Source organism: Trifolium pratense, linkage group LG4, assembly GCF_020283565.1.
Source record: "Trifolium pratense cultivar HEN17-A07 linkage group LG4, ARS_RC_1.1, whole genome shotgun sequence".
NCBI classification, from domain to species: Eukaryota; Viridiplantae; Streptophyta; class Magnoliopsida; order Fabales; family Fabaceae; genus Trifolium; species Trifolium pratense.
The window spans coordinates 49,042,216-49,059,201 of NC_060062.1; the positions used below are offsets into that span (position 1 = coordinate 49,042,216).

Below are 16,986 nucleotides of genomic sequence, written 5' to 3' on the forward strand. Positions count from 1 at the left end.
GAACCACTTGTGAAGGTGGTCCACCGTAGTATTAGCCTACATATTTATCTTTTCGTCAAAATATTTAGTTAGAGTTATGATTAAGTTCTTGACAAAGTGTTTCTACAACTTTGATAATTTCAGGGATCACAAACTGTTAGAAATAATATAAAACCATTGATATGACTCTATCATAATATCTTAAGGTTTTGGGATAATCAGTTATTTGACATGGTATCAGAGCCTCTATGACTAAGTGGTCTAGAGTTCGATCCTCGCTCTCATCACTTTCTAATTAAAAAGTGGAATTTAAGCATATAGTAGGTGGGCCTATGCATTATCCACGCTTCAAGCCCAAGTGAGCTCTTGCGTGAGGGGACGTGTTAAAAATAATATAAAACCATTTGTATGACTCTATCCTAACACCTTAACGTTTTGAGATAATCGGTTATTTAACACATAGTATTCAGTCCAAAAGAGCAATCCAAGTCTGCGATTGCTAAGCTGGTTATGGAATAATTGTTGGAACAAGTTAACAACTTGTATGATGAACTTTGTATTGAAATAAACACAAGTGAAAGAGCTAGAGTGTGTGAATTTGAAAAAGTTCACATTGAGTCCCACATTGGTTAGGACACACACTTTAGTAGTATTTATATACTAGAAGGTCACTACTTGGGGGTACGCCCCAAGGGGTACCCAGTTTTGTAAACGTGGCACACCATGCTAAATCTTCCTTCTTCTCTCTCACTGCTTCATTCTTACTTAAAAATTATTTTTCGTTGTTTCAAAGAAAGTGGTTGTTGCCACTTCGAATTGATAATTCGATTATCAATATTAGACTGGTTGTTGTACGACCATCGAAGGTGTTTTTCTGCCCATTTTCTACAGTGCAGTAGAGAACAGTATTTTCAGTGAATTGACTGTTTTATCCTGGGGATTTCACGGTTGCTAGTCTACCTTGCACAATTTGGGTATTGCCGTGAAATGTCTTAAAGAAAGCGTATCGAACCGCGACTCGGCCAGTAATTTCTTTGTTGCTATTTTTAATCGATTTTCCAAACCGAAAACTAACAATAATTAAATCAAATCCAATTTTTTTATAATATTTTAAATTAATATATAGTTTTAAGTTCTATATTTATGTCAAACTTTACGCGTTTAATCATTAATATAAGGTTTAAATGCAATTTTAACCCTTTCAATTTCTCAATTGTTTTATTTTATTTCCTCAAATTTTAATTGTTCTATTTTAACCTCCTAAGTTTGGTTTCATGAACACTTCCACAAATGTTTTGCAATTCGTGAATTTCTGATGCGAATAGTTTGGAGAATTTGTCAGCGGATGTTTGGATCCCAAGTTCAATACTAAGTTTACCGGCAAGCACCATTCCACAAGTTTTTTCTTAGATCTACGAGTGGTCCAAAATGTGTTTTTTTTTTCATCTGGGTTTATTTCGATGTTTATTTTGTGGTGTGTTTTTCCCATAAAGTGTTTTTATTTTTGGTTTAAAGAAGAGATGAAGAAATTGATGAAAGCTGATGAACATTCATCAAAATTATGAATTTATTTACTTTTATTAAAAAAAAGATTTTAAAAAATAAATATCAGGATTTTTAAATTTAAAAAAAATGAGAAAAAGGTTTATATTGAGTGAGTTATAAAAGATAAAGGACTTATATGGGAAAAAAAAAAGATAAATGACTAAAGTGTTACATATAAACTAGATATAAATAAGATAAAAGACCAATATGTTACAAATAAAAAATAAAGAACCAAAGTGTTATAAATAAATAAGATAAAAAACTTTTGGTATAATTTTGCCTAAGTTTTACTATTGCTTAATTTTAGTCTCTTAAGTTTTCCTCATTTTGCATTTGTCAGTTTCCGTTGAGAATTGCTTATGTGGTATTTTTTTTTAAATAAATAAAATTTGTTTAAAATTAAGGAGTTGATTGCTTCTCCAACGCTTCCATTCTTGCATAGTAATTTTTGCTACTTCCCTTCATCGACCTGAGCTACTTCCATTGTTGTTTCTTTTATCTTTCTTTAAAAGTAGTTTTTGCTTCTATTCATGTGTAGCATCAGAGGCTGTAAACTTAGTAACGTTGTGTCGCTTAGGTCGATGAATGTAATTTTTCAAATATTGAGTTTTACTATCCAAAAAAATTTAGCGGCACAACTTTTGCCTGTCTACCTTTTATTCATGTGTGTAGTACCTGATAGCTACTTCCATTTCTTGTTTCTTTTATCTTTCTTTACAAGTAGTTTTGCTTCTCCATAGCTTAAATAACTACATAGTATTTTTTTTTTATAATAAAAAATTGTATTAATAAGGAGTACAAAGAGTACCAAATCCTTATTTACAATACAAGAGGGATACAAAAACCTCAAATGGTTTGTAGACAGCATAGAGGATTATTACACCAATTGAAATACAAGTATCCTGAATTACGACCCGCTCTATATCGCTAAACCAGAGCCAAGAGATAAATTTAATTTGATTAAGCACACCAGAAAAATCAGCGATTACACCTCTAAACAAAATATTGTTTCTCAAACGTCATAAGCACCAAGTTGTCGCTAACCAAATTAAATGTCTCACCTTCAAAACCCATCCACGGACAAACTTGCCTTCAAACTTCCAGAACTTCATAGCAAGATAGTTTTGTTTTGAAAGTCGTATTATAAATTTCATAAAAGTACGAAAACAGATGTTTTCAATGGAAAAATTTTACTCCTTTATAATAAATTTTTGATTATTAAAAAAAAAAAGCAAAAATTTTACGGTTGAATTAATTAACAAAACACATTATTTTTATTGTAATTAAGAACTACTACATAGACATTCATAGACAATTCAACAAGCCAGATAATGAGTAGCCTAATTATAAACAACACAACTTTAAAAATAATTTTTGAGAAATCCACAAATATGAACCTAAAATGTAAATTTCATTGCTTATGTTTTCTTGTTAATGATATGGTAACAAAGAAGAACTTATTTATCTCCTTTGACATCCTATCAATTAAGATTTTTCCAAAGCGGTTGAAAATCTCTTCAATGATAGCTTCACCAAAGTGGCTAACTAGTAGAGATTCAAAGATAGCCCTTATACCTTGTGCAACTCTCATACCTTGTGCAACAATGTATCCATCAGAGATTTTAACTTCAGAGTCAAAAGTTTTTTCATTATTTAGAGTGTTCCAATTCACTTCAAACACTTCCAATCGATCAATGGAAAATGATCCTTCGGTCACAACTTGCAATTTCACTTCAGATGGTGATGGAGTATACCAAGGGATGTTGAAAGTATTTAGTTTATCATCTTTTATGATTCCCTGCAATGAATATTAAAACAATTAATATAAAATTATATTACACCCAACTAAAAGTGTAAATTAACAATGCGCACTTTTTTAAAGTTGAACTAAAAAATCATACACCACAATTTTAAACTAGTTATATGTAAAAGACAATTATGTAAATTTCTTTTGATTTTGTTGTTTACATATAACTAGTTCAAAATAAAAGGACATTAAGGTGCCAATTGCAAATTTACACCTTTAATGTCTTGATGTGTTTTTATTTTCATTGTTAAAAAAAAAAAAACTACTGAAGTTAAAAGTCATTTATTTTGACGAATTGGAATTAACCGAAGTTGTGTCTTATTTTATACTCTCTTTGTTTCTTTTCAAGTGTCGTTTTTAACCACTGCTCACATGTCAATGTACAATTTTGATCTCAAATATCTTTAATTATTTATTATAAAAAATTATGAAAATTTTATATTTTAAAAATATTCGTTGAGACCATTAGAACAAAATTTTATTTGCTAACATTTATTTTTATATATTAATAAAAATTTATGGTCAAAATAGATTATGTGAATAATACATAGTGGGAAGATGGCCTCTGCGTTGGAGCGGCGACGAAGGTCTGCAAAGGTTCGAACGATGTGGGAATGGCAAAAGTTATGGGTCTACATGAAGCGCTGATTCTGATTGAATCAATGAATCTTACCAAGCTTGTCATCGAATTGGATGCAGAAATGATTGTTAATGTTGTAAACATAAGGGTTTTTCCTAGAAATCAATGGGGGCAATTGGTTCGATCGTGTTCTAGGGATTTTGACCAAGACAAACAGATTTCGCCTACTTGGGTGTGTAGAGAAGGGAACAAGGCCACTCACAAACTGGCCCGTTGGGCAATCATTGAGCCCAATAGATTTTGGAACACCAACTATCCCTTTTATATCCCCCCATATACAAAAAGCTATGGAAATATGTAACCTAATTTGGCTGTTTAATAAAATTGTTCTGTTTTTTTTTATAAAAAAAAAAAAACCAAAGTTATTCTCAAGGCTAACAATTTAATATAGGATCTCTAGTGTACCTGTAAGACCATTTCATTGAGAACCATAGCCAAAAGCTCCAAAATGTAGCAACCCTCTTTGCTAGATGGATCGTCACTTTTTCTTCCTAAACATGTTAGAACCATACGACCCCCTTCAACTAGTTCCTCCGCACGACAGTTGAGAAAAATAGAGAAATCTCTTTGAAATTGTTTGTAATAAGCCTCAAGGACATTTGATGGGCTTGTACTTGCCATGGAAATATTTCCCTTGTTGTTGTCTACACCATTAGGAACCTATTAAATTACCAATATACAATTGTTATATTCCACTAATTTATGGAGGTAAATTAATAAAAGTGAAAATATTTTTACTGGTTGATGCCAGAACTGATGATCCCTGAGACAGATTAGACGGTCCAGTAGGCCTGATACTGGTGGTGAAAACAATTTTTTTTTAACTATAGGTCAAAATAAGGTTAATTCAATGCACTAGAAATATGAAATATATCTTTTATATTATAAGTTTGTATACACAAGCAAACTCTAAACCCTAATTTGTTTTTCCTGTTTTCCCTCCATTTTATCTTGCAATTTTTATTAAAAAATAATACAATTTTGTCTTGACTAGGATTCGAACCCGCAACCCTTCAATGCAAGGCAATATTTCCAACCAATATGACATGTATACCAATCATGATTAAAATTATGTGCAATAATTGATAAGCACCATCAATTTTAAAAGTATATCATATCAAAATTATTGTTGACTATATTATTCATCACAAAATATTTTTATGTCTTTCCTGATCAATATTTTTTTTCTACCGGATCATAAATTTAGAGAATAATTATCATGTGAGATTTGGAAAGTTATTATCACGTGTAATTTAGAAAGTTATTATCAAACTCAATTCTGCTAAATCAATTTTTTTTTTTGCAATACAACCATAGTCATGTCACTAATCACATTCATTATTTTGATTTTAACATTGCAGATTTAATATTAACAGATGATCAATTGATACAATATGCACTAGCAGACCAATTGTGATTTAAATTATGTCCACAAAGTGTTAAGCTCCATCAACTTTCATAGGAAATATTTCATACGACAATTAAGCACCATCAATTTTCATTGCACAATTTAAACAATTAAAAACCGATAATCTCTTATATTATAAGCTTGCTAACATAAGCTAACCCTAAACCAAATTTTCCCCCTCTCATTTTCTCTTTCTTTTTATTGCAGCTTTATATTAAAAAAATACAGATTTGTCATCGAACCTACATCCCTTACTTACAATAAAACCTTTCAACTGCTAAAACTTGTGCTTCAATTATGAAAGAATTTAAGAATCCTAATATGTTAACCCTATTTTCAATAAATTTGAACGGCGGAATTAATCACAATTTTTATTTATTTATGAATGTCTACTTAAGTTTATGTTCTTGATTATGTCTTTGATTTTTTTTTAACCTTTAATTATCATCAATTTTTTAACCTTTAGTTATCAGCAATTTTTTTAATAAGTAAACAAAACGATGGGGTTCCAGAATTATTTAAAAAATATATAAAATATAAAATAAGCACATAAACAAATATAGAATAATTAGTCCATAAAATTCCCTATACTACTCTTATTGAAAACGCTCTTAAAATTTTTGTATTTTATTTTTTATTGTTACATATTACACCTAATTAGACTCATGCGCCGCATGGGTCGAAGTTCTAGTATATATATACAAATAAAAAATAATACATAAACCTTAGATAGCCAATGAAGACTGCAAGAGGAATGAACAAAATCTATGCTTTGATTCGCAAAAATTCTTCCATAAAAAGAACCGGGAACCCCATGGAAGTATGATAAACCGATAACTTCAGATTTCAATTCATCATGTAATTTCTCTTTGAAACTTTCAAGGGACTTAAATATGTTATTGAAGTCATTTCCGGGCAAATCGTTCAGAAACACATTATATTCAGGAGATTTACGATTCAACTCTCGACAAAACTTTTCCACAATTTTGATAGTTTCTGACACCACCATCAAAGCATTTGGCCCAGAAGAACAACCCAAGTCTGCAATTGTCAAGCAACTTGAGAGTGTACAACTATAGAGACTAGTTATGGCTTCATCTCTAATAGACTTTGTCAATGAAATCACTTTCTCCTATAAAACATAGACCAACGACATAAAATTCAAAAAAATATATTCATATTATGAAATTTAATGTTTATAACTAATTATATAATAGGGTAAAATATGTTTTCGATATATACTTTTATAGTGAGTTTTGATTTTCGTTCATATAAAATAAAATCACTTGTTTTCATCCCTACCAAAAAATTTCTTTTGTTTTTAGTCCCTAATGGACAAAAATTTGACCTTTTTTTGACATTTTTTTAACGTTAATATGGACTTATACATAGAAGGATCCAGAAATTGATGATACAGGGGGCCGAAAAATGTAATATTAAATGTTAAATAAGTAAAGTCTGAATTCAGTAGAAAGATGATCAAGTAAAGTCTGACAAAAAAATTCCTTCAAAAAATTGATAGTATAATTTTAAAAGTAGTGCATTCCATTTTTATTTCCTTAATCATTGCCCTAAAAACACTATTTAGTATGATACAAAATTTAAACTCTTGTTAATGATCTTAGAAGGCAATGGAAAGAAGAGATGCGGTTGCTTGTTTGAATGAGGCAATGGAAAGACAAGGACTAAGATATTAGGTAGGAAGGTATGTGTTTATGCTCTGGTATGTCATTGGCTCATACTTTTATTCAAGTTTGAAATAGGTTAATGATACTGAATTTGCCACCTAATTGTACCTACTGATTTTTTTGTCTTATTTTTGGATCTTAAAAATATTGTTAACTTCCATACATTATACTTTTGTGCTTAACTTATTTGAGTTAGTTTTAAACATGATTTTGATTTGTTTTAATGGTTGCACCTACAGCTGCAACTACAATTAAAGCTTGTTTAAGATACTTGTTGATGTAGGAAACTAAGAAGTTATTAATGTGATTGGAATAAGAAGGTTAACCATCTAAGTTGTTGTCAAATTTTATTGAAGTAAGAAATTGTGTCAAATTTATGTTCTAGTGCTTTAGAAACTTGGCTCATTTAATTTGTGCATCTTGCATGTATAGTACTTTTTTGCAGTGAATTTGACATTTGGATATTGGTTCCAGGAGTGCTTTTATGTAAGTCTATTTCCACTAGACACTACTTTGAATTTGGGGCACTTGTATATGAAGAACTTTCCTACAAGCTTAAGGGTAAATACAAGGTTCCAAAGCTCTTTTCATTTGGCTTATGGTTGATTTTGATAATGTAAGTGGTTTAATACATGGTTCCAAAGTTCTTTTTTTTTTACAGCAAGTCATGTATATATTATGATGGAATTAGTTTATCTGAGTTTGTTATTACCTAGCTTGTTGTTTCTTCTGCTTTTGATTAAACTATTGATTGTTTTTGTTTCTCTAAGCAATTTTGATTGAATTATGTATTATTATTGGCTCAAATTACCTTGATAGAAATGAAAACTGAACCTAGAATCAATATATTGAGATTGCCTAAAACAAATATTTGGCAAAGTTTCATGAATATAAATATAATAACCGAAAGGTTTCTCTTTATTTTATAAGAAAGTTTGTAGGCACTTACAACCAGGAGTAGAACCTGATTCAAAGTTTATAGGATGAGTGAATTGGAATTTTAAAAGCACTTATGAATTATGAGTTTGTATTACTTTATTAATTGAATTAATTATGAGTTTGTATGATTTACTGATTGACTTTATTGGTTAATTACAATTAGAATGTTCTCTTAATCCGAGTTTAATTACATCAAGTGTTTTAAAATAAGTTCAATGATCTCTTATTAGTGCCCGAAAATCATGTACTCTTATTGATGTCCTTATTTACACCTTTATATTCCATTTCCAACTAACCGAAGCTCTCTGCCCTCTATTGCTAATACTCTTCTTCATTGTTCATGTTCAGATTCAAGCTTATCGCAATGAAAAAGTCAGGACTTTCATAATGTATATATAAGAACTGGCAGGAGATTATATGTTAAATGTACTAGTTACAAGGTATTTGTTCTTCTTATAGAGAACAAGTTGGTGTACATAAGTTACACTAAATCTTGCTTACCATATACTGTAATTTTATTAAGCTTTTTATTCATGTGTAAGTTGTATTAAAGTATGGCTGCAACTTACTTTTGAGATTGAACAAGTTTGAACATAGTCAATTGACATCAATTTTACTAGTGCTAGTAGTGTACCTTGTTATTTTTGGTTTCTTACTAAAGATTTTATTACTCTAACTGTGCATTATGACTTTTCGTGCTGGATTTGATGTGTTATTCCTATAAAGTTGTATTACCTATATAGTTGTATTAGATGCAATAATGGTTATAGGGTGTAGTTTTTTTTATAATTTTTTGTTAAAAAAATTATGCAGTTTAGCGTCGGCTTAATCTGACTCTACGAAATTTATTGACTTTTAATTAGTTGACTTTAGCGTCGGCCAGTCCGAGGCTATATGATTTTGTTGACTTTTCAGAAATGGATATAATAAGCGTCGGATACTAATAGAGTCGGGCATTGAATCGGCTAAGCCGACTCTAATATAGAGTCGGATGGCAATTGTCCAACGCTACGATTTAGCTTCAGCGTTTTAGCCTCCACCCAACACCGACGCTAATCCGACTCTAAAGGAGTGTTAGCGTCGGTTTTTAGCCCTTTAGAGTGGGTTTTGATCCGACGCTAAAAACAACTTTTCTAGTAGTGAAATATGACTAAAGGAGGGAGTATAATCCTTTTATTCAATATGACTACACATATATTATTAGTATTGTAAGACAATGAACAAGAGGGAGGGAGGGGGCCAAGCCCCTGCTTGCCCCTGCCCAAGTCCGTCCCTTGACTTATATATGTTTAACATGATATATAGATATAATATAAACCATTTTGAAAATAAAAAAATCATAATATTGGCATTAACATGTCAAAATTTTGTTCATTAAGAACTAAAACCAATTTTTTTATAGGGATGAAAACAAAAGATTTTATTTTACAAAAACGAAAACCAAAATTTACTATAAAAATAGGAACTAAAAACATAATTTACTCTATATTATACGGATAAGGATTCAATGCAGTAAAAAAACAATGTAGTCATTCACCCAGTGAAATGTAGATCTTTAAATTGAAATCTGATGGTACAGATTTAATACAATCAACTATATAACAAATCTATTGGGTGAGATTCACCTATATATACCTGCCATGAGGAGTTGTTTGCATAGCTTGCATCTCCTATAGTCCTATGCCTCCATTCATGTGCAAACCCTGTGTTACTTCCATTCTTGCTTCTTTAATTAATCTCTCTTTCACTCTTTCGCAACGTTTTGCTTCAAGGCGTTTAAGTTTAGACTATAGAGCCTAATATCCCATAACATAGATATATATATAGATCATGTGATAGCTGCTCATTTTTTAAATTGGTTCACCCAACAAAGAACTTCTATAGATATATTTTATCAGAGAATATTCCTCCAAATTTAATAATTAGAACACAGATTTTTTTTAATTTTTATTTTTTTATATTTTTCTCATCTAGTAGGTGGATAAAATTATACTGAGTGGGTTTTAAAAATTGATATTTTATGATACAACTACATACACTAGGGGAGCCAGGATTATTAGGCAAAGTTTCACTTGTGATATAATATATAAATAGTTTAACAAAAAATTTTAATTTTACAATAAATTAATTCTTAAAAATCTCAGTTTTACCATAAATCAACTCCTAAAAATCTTAGTTTTTGTTTTAAACTAATCTCCAAAAATATCAACAATTTTGATTTGTCCGAACTTGCTTGGCCTTAGAATAGCCCCTGGCTACATATAATAGTATATGTTTAAATGTCATCGCATCTTAATCTGATGTGAAATATTGTTGAGTCAACTCAATAATTCCTTTAGAATAGTTTTTGGTGCATTATAAAAATAAAAATAAATAGAGAATACTTTTAGGTGCATTGTTTATAGCGAGTGCGATTAGTAAATTACTTTGAGTTTGTTTTAACCCCTCCAACCTTCTTGGCCGTATTATAACTTTGACTTGGTTTTTTATTTCAGAAATGTTATTGGGACACAAAATCCAAACAAAAATACAACAAATAAGGGGGTATAATGGTCAATTGCTTTTCAGTATACCTTTAGTTTTTTTATTTTCATTTTTTTCTTTCCTTCTCACTTCCAGTTTCCACTGCGCAACCAAGAACCACGCGAGAAACCTCCATCATCGCAACCTCACTTCTCATCGCAAAAACCACGCGAGAAAACAATCTCCACCTTCATCGATTCATCTTCATCTTCATCTTGCTCACACATCTTCATCATTCTTCACCTTCATAGAACATCGATTCATCACCATCTTCACCTTGCTGCTCGCATAAATCGCTTCAACACAAAAGATTCAATTTCATTCCGATTTCAATTTCAAATTTCGATCTCAATTTGTTTCCGATTTCAAATTTCCAATTTCATTCCGCATAAATCGCTTCGCCATCTTCACCTCAAATTTCGATTTCAAGGTATTGACTTTGCTTAGGGTTTTGATTCTCTGATTGGGTGCTAGATTGATTCTTAACTTTGATATTTATAGGTTAATTTTGATATATTTCTAATTGAAATTTTCGATCCAGTTGTGCATGTTTAGGAGTTGATATTTTTGATTTGATTTTAAGTTGATTCTTAACTTTGCTTATTGATTTTAATTTCTGTTAAGTTATTTCACCATATGCTTCATTGATTGAGCATGTATTGAATTCTCCTAGCTTCCTGCACCATATGATTGTATAAAAAGTGATTCATGAGATGAAATGGGAATGAGAATTGCAATGATGTTTAAGTTAGGCACCTGAACCATGAATTTTAATTTCTTAACTAAATATCCTGCTAAAGAATGATACATATTAATATGATTGTATAATCTATATGCTCTTTTCTTAGTTAAATTTATCAATCTCGAACTGAAATTATAGAGATTAAACTATTACATTTTTGGTCAACACACATCTTTGAAATTAGGGGTCATTTCACAAAAAAAAAGAATGAAGTTATCTTATCATTTTACATAATCATCAACTTGAAAATGTTCTTTATAATTATCATACCAAATAACTAAAACCTAATAAAGAATAATCATCAACTTGGTTATGATTTTAGCTTTCTTTGTTGATTCTATTGTTTTAGATTAAGCAAATCTCATGTCTTAGTCAATGGAATGAAAGGAAACAATAGCTGAAGTAAAGTTAGCTATCACTCATCTATATGGTACCTTAATTCTTACTAATCGTGCTCTCTCTCTTATTAATTTGTTTTCTGCTTCTGCAATATTAACTTGTTTACTCAGTTGCTCCCTCCCTCTCTTATCCATTTTATGACATTTTCGCTTGTTTTCTTTGTTTAGAGTTGAAAGAAAGACTATAACAAAATTTGAATTATAAGAAGTATAATGGGTACTCAACTCAACCCTTACAATTCAAGGTCCTTATAAACAAATGAAACAACCTAAAGGATTATTACACCCGTCCGAAAAAACTAAGGGGGACGACGTCACTAACAACAAAAGAAACGGCGACAACAACCGAAACAACAATAGCAATAGAAACAATAACAACAACAGAAACGGCGACAACAACCGCAACAACAACAACAACAACAATAGAAACAATAACAACAACAGAATGGGTGACAACAACCGCAACAACCCTAATACTGATGACTCGAGTTCTAAGGATGAGGAAGTTGTGTCTGAAGAGGGAGGTGAACGTGAGAATCACTATGATTACCGCGTAAAGGCTGATATTCCCTTATTTCACGGAACAATGGGGGTGGAAGAATTTATGGACTGACAGATCAATGTCGATAGGTTTTTCGACGTCATGGACATCCCGGAAAACAAGCAGGTTAAGATGGTGGCGATCAGGCTGAAAAGTACCGCGACTGTTTGGTGGGATAGACTCGTTGCTCAGAGGAAGAAGCAAAGGAAACACCCTATACGAACTTTTGGAGAAAGATGAAATAGTTGATGCTAGAAAGATTTTTACCTGAAGATTACGAACAAATTCTGTATAAGATGTATATTGAATGTGTTCAGGGCAAACGATCAGTGACCGAGTACATGGCTGAATTCTTACGTTTTTCTGAACCTAATGAATTAGGTGAGTCCGAGAATCAGAAAGTGGCTCGTTATATTAGTGGTTTGAAAAGTTCGTTGCAAGAGAAGATGAGATTACAGACTGTTTGGACCGTTGCTGAAGCGTCCAACCTAGCTTTGAAGGCGGAATTATTAGAGAAATCCCCCAAAAATTTCTCAAACTTCAGAAGGTATTCTCCACAGAGTAATGTTGATGACAAAGAGAAAAGTACAGCAACCAAAGATTCTCTTAGAAATGAGTATTGGGCCTAACTCATCCTCACAAAACCGGCTTGTAACACTACTAGAAAATTCGCTTTTAGAGACCGATTTAGCGACCGAAATAATTCGGTCGCTATAGAGACCAAATTAGAGACCGAATTTCGAGCGTCAAAGTTAAAAAACAAATCGGTCGCTAAATCGGTCACTATGAAATTTAGAGACCGATTTTGATGAAAATCGGTCTCTAAATTGGTCGCTAAAGCCGAGTTTTCTAGTAGTGTAAGGTGAGGATTGCCTCTAGTATATAAACACTTAGTCAGGCCATCTCGCAACCGATGTGGGACTTCTTAACACACCCCCTCGCGTCCAGCGCTATTGGGCTTGGTACGCGGATATAAATGGTAGGTGGCCCGATATCGGGTGGCCCAACGGATCTTGGAGAGGCTCTGATACCATCTTAGAAATGAGTATTGGGCCTAACTCATCCTCACAAAACCGGCTTGTAAGGTGAGGATTGCCTCTAGTATATAAACACTTAGTCAGACCATCTCGCAACCGATGTGGGACTTCTTAACAGATTCAAACCCTGTTAACAAAGCAGACAGTTCTGGCAGTGCATCGCAAGGCAAGGCCCCCGTCCAAAAACAGCACAACCTTATGTGAAGCCTACGATATTAATATGAATTATACGATATATGCCGTAGGGAATCATAAAAGAAGAAAAACTCAACACTTTCAACCTCCCTCTCTATTATCCATCTTCATCTGAAGTGAAGTTGGAAGTTCTTAAAGATGGATCATTCACCATCAATCAAGGCTTCTGATGTAATTTTGAATGAACTTGATAATTATGAGGATTCCTTTAAATTTACATCTAAAATGTCAGGATCACTCAAAGAAAATGGATACAATGTGGCACCATGCATAAGGGCTGTGGCTGAACCTTTGCTAATTAGTCATTTTGATGAAAGTATCAGTAAAAGGTTTTTAACCGCTATCAAAAAAATGTAATTGATCACATGTCCAAAGATAAAAGTAAGGTCACCAATATTACCATAGCATTGACTAGAATGCCATAATGAATAGCTTTTTTGTGTGGGTTTTATATTTGTGGTTCAAAATGATTTCTAGTTGTGTGTAATGTAGTAAAAATTGAGATGATAATTATTGTGAAATAACGAGGAATTGATAGTAAAGAGAAATTGAAGTTCATAAAAGAGGAAAAAAATGGAGAGAGAAGAGAAATATCAGAGAGAAATAAAAGTGACTAAATTACCAATTACATATTCAATGTCATATTCACTTTCTTTCCTTTAATTATGTAATATGCCTCACTCAAGTCTTGATGTTCCATTTCTTGGGCTGAAGTTGGCTAACTTTTATTTGGGCAAAAACCGAAGTCCTGTGTCTACGGTTCGTAAAAACCGAAGTTTTTTGACAAAAAAATTTTAAACCGTAAGAGGCAAAATGAGATTTTCGGGGATATAAAAGAATTGGGGGTCGGAAGAGAAAAGTTCTTCATTGCATTGTGATTTTTTTTTTGTACAAAATTTTTGATATTAATTTAATGGACTTTAAATGTTTAAAAAGTCCGTGTCGGAAGCCAATTTCAATATTTGTTCGTCAGAAATAAATTTCAATATTTGTTGCTATCTTTTTCGATATTGATGTTTTAGTGGACTTTAAAATTGGCTTCTTTTTTTCGTTGAGTTTATCTATTTGTGATTTTTTTTTTGGTACATATCTATTTGTGATTTTACTTGTTCGGTTTTGAACAACCAGATATTGTTGATTTTTTAAATTGTATAATTGAGTTTTGCTATAGTCCCTTCAAAGTTATTTTTTTTCCTTATTTATTAGTATTGGATGTTAATTATTAAAAATGATAGGTGATGGCTGTCATTACTCTTTGAGCGCTGTTTTTGAAAAGGTTTAAGAAAATGATTTTAAACTTAACACAATTCAAATCTCATTTATTGGGGGTTTATATCACCTTCAATTCTCTCAGTCTTTCCGGTCGACAAAACTCATTGTCAACAAAAATAACCAATATTTTAAAAATCGGACCGAACATCGAACCGGTAAGGATATTGGGTCACTGGTTCATTGGTCGAACCACCGGATCATTGGTCGAATCTCATGTTAAATCGGATTAAGTCGAATTAAACCGGTGAAATGAACCGGTCTCTATAATAAAACTATATAGTTATTAAACCAGATTGAACCGGCTGACTCGTTCTCTAAAAAAATCATAACACCTAAAAAATGTAAAAATTTCAAAATATCATAAGTTTGATTTCTATAAATTCAAATTCTAAAAAAATTAAAATCAGATTGAAGACCAAGACTCTAAAAAATGATAACACCTAAAATATTAAAACTATTTATAAGTATTAAGTTGCTATAAAAAAAAATCTAAGTCGTAACAAGACCTTACAAAAAAACAAAAATGATAACTAGATTAATGTTTAATTTTTTTTTTGAAGCAATAGATTAGTGTTTTATTAAATAGTGTAATTTAATAGTATCGTTGTTTATTTTAATGAAATTTTTTATATTATTATCATTATTATTAAAAAAAAAAAACACCTCACCATAGTAACAAAAAATAGTGGGCCAAGTCATTTAAATGTTAGTGGGTCAAGCCCAAACTAACCCTAAATATTACGACTAGTCTCATAATCCCCTCCTTTGCAACAAGAGAAGCACTGTTTCTCTTTTTTTGTTTGAACAACAGAGAAGCGTTGTTTCACTTTCTTCTAGCAACACCATTCTTTCAAGTTTCAACATTTAATCTTCTTATTTTTTCATTGTAGCAAGTTGTAACATTATAATGATTTCTCTTTGAAAAAACTACAATTTGTTCTGTTTCATCTAATTCTCCCGCAACTCTTTAACAATATTGTAGAGATCTTTCTATTCACTATTCTACTCAGATCTTCTCCTACTCTACTCACTTCTTCTCTGACTCAATTCTTCTACTGTCTTTCTAATTTGTATTTTCTAGCTGTTAAAAAAAATTGTATTTTCTGGTTTACAATGTTTGCTAATTTGTATTTTCAACATAAAAAATGACAAAAAAGTTATATATATAAAAAAAAAACGCATGCAAATCGAACCGGCGGTTTGGGGAACTGGCCGGTTCACCGGTTTTGAGTGGTTCCCACCAGTCTAATAACTTATCCAATCCAACATTTGAACCAGACTGGACGATCTTCGATTCCCAGTTCGACCGGCCGGTATGGTCTGTTTTTTAAAACACTGAAAATAACTTTTGGAGAGAAATGAAGAGAGAATGGAAATATGGAAATATTTTTTTAAAATTGTGTATTCAACTTTTTAAATTATAAATATTTTAAAGATAAAATTTTAGCCACTAGGCAATTTTACAAAAAAATAAAATAATATCTTACATTATTAAATTCTAAAATTTCTATGTTTAAATATTTTAACATGTGCTTTTTTTTTTTTGTGTAAATTGGGTATCCTCTGCGCGCAACTGCAGAGGATAATCCTTAGAGCCTTGTGGGGTCCTTTTTTTTTTTACTCTTGTGTGCTTAGTAGATTTCTCATTTTGGCTTGTTTAAAACAAGAGTCTTGTGGGGTTCAAATGAGTGGCAAATTCTTCCCAAGAGTTTTAACGTTGTTGCATCTCCAAGTTAGAGATCGAATCTATAACCTTGGTTAAGCTAAAAGAGACCCAAGCCATCTCATCTATACGCTCTTGAGTCATGGTATCTTAACATGTGCCTTTAACATGAGCCATAATATATTAATACATAATACGTTGCTTCATTTTTTTCTTAAATCTAATTCATTCCAAAGTGGCAGACTCCATTTGAGACTCCATTTGAGACTCCATTTGAGACTTCATTACCCTAGTCAAATCTGTATCTTTGACTTGAGAGCTGCATGACAACGTGGCTGGCTGCGGAACACGGCATCGAAAGAAAGACATCACACATGTACTTTGTTTTTTTTGACAATATCACACATGTACTTTTAATTACTCCATCACTTATCAAATTAAATTTGTTTCATTAACAACAAAAACTTGTATACATTTTTCTTTAAAATTGGCTTCTTTTTTTTCGTTGAGTTTATCTATTTGTGATTTTTTGTTTTTTGGTACATATCTATTTGTGATTTTACTTGTTCGGTTTTGAACAACCAGATATTGTTGATTTTTAAAATTGTA

At 31.5% G+C, this 16,986-nt stretch overlaps 1 long non-coding RNA gene and 1 pseudogene across 2 annotated transcripts; one reads left to right on the plus strand and one right to left on the minus strand.

Annotated features, from left to right (window-relative positions):
- Nucleotides 1-2,853: 2,853 nt before the first annotated feature.
- On the minus strand, nt 2,854-9,742 carry LOC123921352 (annotated as a pseudogene).
- LOC123921359 lies at nt 6,999-8,542 on the plus strand. 2 transcript variants are annotated; one of them, XR_006814048.1, is made up of 3 exons: nt 6,999-7,084; nt 7,542-7,639; nt 8,355-8,542. It is a non-coding gene; the product is annotated as an uncharacterized LOC123921359 (long non-coding RNA). The 2 variants fall into 2 exon arrangements; XR_006814047.1 differs by having other exon boundaries at nt 7,542-7,628.
- Nucleotides 9,743-16,986: the final 7,244 nt, after the last annotated feature.